This window comes from Galeopterus variegatus, unplaced genomic scaffold (assembly GCF_000696425.1).
Source record: "Galeopterus variegatus unplaced genomic scaffold, G_variegatus-3.0.2 Scaffold11860, whole genome shotgun sequence".
Lineage (NCBI taxonomy): Eukaryota > Metazoa > Chordata > Mammalia > Dermoptera > Cynocephalidae > Galeopterus > Galeopterus variegatus.
This window is the reverse complement of record NW_007737971.1, coordinates 33,547-39,750: the sequence shown is the minus strand read 5'-3', so window position 1 is coordinate 39,750 and position 6,204 is coordinate 33,547.

The following is a 6,204-nucleotide window of genomic DNA, read 5'->3' as shown; positions in this document are numbered from 1 at the left end:
GTTTTTTGATGAGTAGCATTAGGTTGTTTATCTGAAATCTTTCTGTTCTTTTCATGTGTTTATTACAATAAACTTCCCTCTTAGTACTGCTTTTGATGTATCCCACATGTTTTGGTATGATGTGACTTTGTTTTCACTAGATTCAATAAATTTTTTGATTCCTGTTTAATTTCTTCTTGGACCCGTAAGTCATTTAGGAGCATGTTGTTTAATTTCCATGTGTTTGAATAGTTTCCATAGTTTCATTTGTTATTGATTCCCAGTTTTAATACAGTGTGGTCCAAAAATATACTTGAAGTAGTCTCATTTATTATAAATTTGAGACTTGATTTGTGACCTAGCATGTGGTCTATCCTGGAGAATATTCCATGTGCTGATGAGAATAATCTATATTCTGTAGTTGTTGGATGAAATGTTCTGTAGATATCTGCGAAGTTCAATTGGTCTAAAGCATAGTTTAAATAATGTATTTCTCTGTGTGATTTTTTGCCTAGATGATCTGTCCAATGCTAAGAGAGGGGTTTTCAGGTCCCTGGCTATTATATCAGGATCTATCTCTTTCTTTAGGTCTAATCGTGTTTGCTTTATATGTCTGAGTGCTCTGATGTTGGATGCATATATATTTATAATTGTTATGTCTTTTTGCTAGATAGATCCCTTTATCATTACATAGTGGCTTTCTTTGTCTCTTTTTATGCTTTTTGGATTAAAGTCTATTTTATCTGATATAAGAATAGCTTCTCTTGCTCATCATTTTTGGTTTCCCTTTGCATAGTATATCTTTTTCCATCCATTCAGTATTTGTCTCTGTGTTTCTTTACAGATGAGGTGAGTCTCTTTTAGACAGCATGTAGTTGGGTCTAGCTTTTTAATCCAGTCAGTCAGTCTGTGTCTTTTGTGTGAGGAATTTAGTCCATTTATATTTATATTTGTTATTGAAAGATATTTTCTTACTCCTGACATTTAATTGCTTTTCTTATGGTTGATTCAAATATCTTTTGTTCCATTCTTTTTCTTTTATTGTTTGTCTTCAGTGTTCATTGTTTTTTTGAGGTGATATGGTATACTTTCTTTCTCTTTCTCTTTTGCATATCTGCTCTATCAGTGGTGTTTGTTCTTTCTTGTGTACTCATGGTGGTGATTATTGTTTTTTGGATTCCAGGTGCAGGATTCCCTTAAGGATTTCTTATAGAGCTAGCTCTGTGGTGGTGAACTCCCATGGCACTTATTTGTCTGGGAAATACACTATTTCCTCTTCATTTCTGAAGGACAGCCTTGCTGGATATAGTATGCTTGACTGGAAGATTTTTTTGTTTAGAATTTTGAATATATCATCCCATTCTCTTCTGGCCGTAGGGTTTCTGCTAAGAAATCTGCTGTTAGTCTGATGGGGACTCCCTTATAGACAACTTGATGCTTTTCGCTTGCTGTTTTTATGATTCTCTCTTTGTCTTTGTCTTTTGGCAGTTTGACTACATGTGTCTAGGAGAGGACTTTTTCAACTGAATCTGTTTGGAGATCTTTGAGCCTCCTGGATCTGAAGGTGTGTATCTCTCCCTGTATCTTGGAACTTTTCTGCTATTATTTCATTGAATACATTTTCAGTGACTTTTCCTTTCTCTTTCCCTTCTGGAACACTCATGATTCAGATATTTGTGTATTTAATGTTGTCTGCTTCCTCTCTTAGATTTTCTTCATTTAAAAAATTCTTTCTTTCTTTCTTTTCCACTTCTGTTATTTCTAAAATACTGTCTTCTAGATCAAAAATTCTTTCTTCTGCTTGCTGTAGCTTGCTGCTTACACTCTCAATTGTAGTTTTTATTTCATTGTCTGAGTCTTTCAGTTCCTTGAGTTCTGTTACATTCTTTTTTATGGTATTATCCCTTTGTAAATTCCTCCTTTGTGTCCTGAATTGTTTTTCTCATTTCATTGTATTTCTCATTTCTCATTTCATTGTCTAACTGAGTCTTTTGTATGTCACTAAGGTTCTTTAAGATTGCTACTCAGAATTCCTTTTCAGACATTTCAAGCATTTCCTGTTGTTTGGTGTCCCTGCATTGATGTCTAGTCATCTTGTGGAGTGGTTGCTTCTTCTATTATTCTGGAGTGACTTTTGAGGAGAGAGACTCCCTCCTGTAGATTTATTATATATTGCCCATTGGGTGGGGTGTTTTAGTTTCAGTTCTGGGTAGACTCAGTAGTTTCAGTAGTTCCAGGTAGACTCAGTTGTTCTGGGTTGAGTCATTAGCTCTAGGTATATTCAGTATTTACAGGGGACACTGGCAGCTATGTCTGTGGCTAGGACAGTGCATGCAGTGACTGAGGGGGTGTAGGGGCAGCAAGGGTAGCTGGGGCCACATAGGCAGCTGGACAGATCAGCCCACGCATGCAGCTGAGACTGCACAGTAGGCTCAATGTCTGGGGCTGCATGAGAAGCCAGGGCAGTTGAGGCTACTCAGGTGCCTTGATGGCTGGGTCCACACAGGCAGGTGGAGCCACACAGGTGACCATGAGGTTGGGGCCACATGGGAAGCTGGACAGTGGGGCTCAGGTGGGCAGGTGGGGTTGCACTGGAGGCTGGGCATTTGGGGTCACCTGGGCAGCTGGGGCCATGCAGGTATCTGGAAGGCTGGAGCTGCACAGACAGCTGGCACCATGCAGGTGGCTGGGTGGGCTTTGTGGGTGATTTGGGCTGTGTGGTGGGGTGCACTATGCAGGACGAACTCCTCTGTAGGGAGAAGGGCCATGGCCCTGAGACTAAATCATGGCACAAGCAACCACAGTGGTGGTGAGGGCAGGCTGGGACAGGAGTAGGGGGAGCGTTACTACTGTGAAGTGCTCAAGGCTGAACAGATTCTTTCCACCACGAGGGAAAATTCCTCCTGGCTGATCCTGGTGTCAGAGATATGACAGTGGCTGAACACACAGTGGCTGAGGACCCTGTCCTCATCAAGCACAGGGTCCTCATTAAGATCTTACTGCCCTCCCACACTCTGTCACCAATGCCCTCCCTCATATTTAGCTGTCTGTTCCTTGCTCTGGTCCCTTTCTGTGGGGAGATCACACACTGGGCACTTCTAGTCCACCCTCTTGCCTTCCCTCTCTAGTTTTGTTCTATTTTGAATGATTTTTCCTTTTCCAGGACATATTTGGATGTGGTTTGGAGGATTAAAAAACAAGCATCCAGAGTCCAGTGACTACGATTCTTCATACCCTTGCAACAAAGTTTTCAAAACTTTCAGTTCTTCAGTGATTTATTCTTTAATAAGCTAAATTATCCCAGTTACTGGAATGAATATAAGCTTATTTACTGTCTAAACAGAAATGCATTCAACAAATTTCATGGCCAGCTTTTTTAATGGAATGTGGGATATATAAAAATAAAATAAAATAAAAGGATTGTGTTTAACTTATAATGAAGATAATGACAATAATTACTTCTAATAATTAGCTAGAGTATTTTAAATTGATCAATGTTATGATAGTGTTCTGTTTTTTCACATGCTTTGTATTCACTTCATCAACTTTGAGATCCCTTATAAATCAATATATGAAATAGCTTTTTACATACCTTGTAAAGCTTGGAAAATAATGAAAATAATTTTACTCTTAAAATATTATTATAGGCTATTGTAGAAAGTGTACCTTTGATTTTATAACATGTAATTTTATGCTAGATTTCTATTTAAAAAGTCTCCAATTATTACGTTGTTACTATGGAAATGCACAGTCCACTTTATTATATAGTTTTAGAAATGTACTGCTATTAGTCTTGGGTAACAAGTGGAAGGTTTCCGACAGAGTAAATCAGGTGGACATTCTAAGCAAAGGGAACCACAAAAGGAAATATGAAATGTCATAATGGAGAAAAAGGCACTGCAAATTTGAAGAATGGCAAGTGATATGGAGAACTGAATCATTGTATACATGGCAAGGAGGTTTGGGAGATTGTTGGAGTGGGACAATGATAATAATTAATCATATCCCTCTTCCTACTCTGAGTACAGAATCAATTGAGAAATTAAACACAGAAGTCACACACACACAAAAAAAATACCAGCCTTATTACTGATGAAATTGATTAGACGACCTAGTCTCAATGTGCATCTACAGTAGGCCCTTGTAATTCCCTGAATCACAGCACAAATTCCATTCATGATGCTGGGTCTAAACTGAGCTGAACAACAGTTGGTCCTCCCTACAAAGGAGAGAGGCTTCAAATGGAAGAGAGGAGTGGTGGTCTTCAGAATGTGCCTATCCTAACTAGAAAATGGGGAGGGGGCTGTAGGAAGGAGTCTGAGCCACACTGAGCCACAAGTTCATCTTCCAAATTTCTCATGAGTCCTGTAAACCACATCTCTCCCTTGGAGTGGAGTGGGGCGCATACGGGAGAAGAGAAGGGACTGCTTTTTTATTTACCTGCTTGGCCATAGAGGATCCTCCCCATTTAGGGAATGTGAGATAACTGAATGTGAAGCATAACTGAGGCTACAATCATGGTTTGGGCCCAGATAGGGTGTTATCACAGTTTAGACTTGACGTAGACAATGATGCACAAGGCAGGAAAGTGTCAATATCATCAGACTTGTCTTTTGACTTTTGCAAAAGAGAAGGATGAGACGGAAACCTGAACTAATGTGGTGGGAGGGATATGCAGAATTTTACACCTAAGGGTAAATGAAAGGAAAAGCTACTATTAGAATTTAGAAAAGAAATTCAGGACTATCAGATAAAAACATCAGTGTTAAAGAGCTCTTTGAAAAGAAGGAAACAATTCTTTCTGTGAAGCAAACAGAAACATTTTACATCTTTCCACTGACCTTAAAGCTTTTAGCATAACCAATGTAGTCATTAAAAATTATAATTTATATATACATGTATTTTTAATCACACGGAGAGCTGTTTACAACATGTTACAGGATAAAATTAAAATTACACAATGTAACTTAATATGATGACATCTTTGTATGTATATACATACGTACTTTTTGCAAACTGGTCCAAGCCATCACAACCACACACACATACACACAGAAAAATATTCTGAAAGAACATACACCAAAATGCTAAGAGTGGTTAATCGTTAGGTCGTTCAATCATGGAATTTTTTTAAAGCTTCTGCTTATCTTTACATATTCCTTATCTCACATATTCCTACATTAGTCAAGCATCGTTTTTGCAAATTTAAGAAAAATTATTTTTAAAAATCAAATTAAACACTGCATAATTTCAGTATTTTAAGGTCTCACTAGGGATTTGTTCAACATGTATTTCGCACCTTCTGTGTCTGCCAGGCATTAAGCTCCCTGCTTGTGTTAGATCACCTGGCTGAGGTTCGAATATAACCTCAAATAAACATTTTCTAAAGACATTACTGCACAATCCACATAATAGTAGTTCAGTAGGTCTCACATATGGCTTATATTACTGACTCTATTAACTCAGTTCATTAAATAAGGAGGAAAGTCATTAGTGTCTTTCTCTTGACATATGTTTCTAAATGAGAGTGAACGTAGAGACTTGTTCAGCTCAAAGGCGGTAAGAATTTGGACGTTGTACAAGGTGAATATATATGCATCTGTGTGCTCCTCCCTGCACACCCAGATTGAGCCTTCTGGAAGGCAGCTAGTGTTAAGAGTGTGGGCAGCTCTAGAGTCATACAGTCTAAATTCAAGTCTTCACTCCACCTCTTGCTATCCGTGCAATCTTAGGCAAGCTCCTTAAATTTTTTAAGCCTCAGTTTACTCATCTATAAAACAGGGAATAATTAACTCATACAGTTGTAGGAAGATTAAACAAAAACTTGTATGGAAAATCCATAAGATCCAATAAAGTCTCAAAAATGTTTTTATTAGGATTTGAGGAACATGAGTCCCTTGATTTATTCTCAAATCATGGTAGTCTGGAAAGTTAAGAAAAGTGGGGGTGGGAGGGTTTTGCAAAACACAGCATGAGTGAAGGAAGCAAATGGAGCCAGCAGGCACATCTTTAAGGAGACCAGACAATGTGTGCATAGTCAAATCATGTAGACAGAAGTCTCGGGGCGTTTTTCCTCCCAGTTTGGCCCTTTTCATGTGGTCCCACCAGTCACTGATAGGAGCCTGAGGAAACTGTTGTGTAAAAAGCAGTAAGAAGGGGACCATAGATGGTCCTTAGCAATCATTGTGATCGCAGAGGACTGGCCCATTCACAAACAGCAAATAC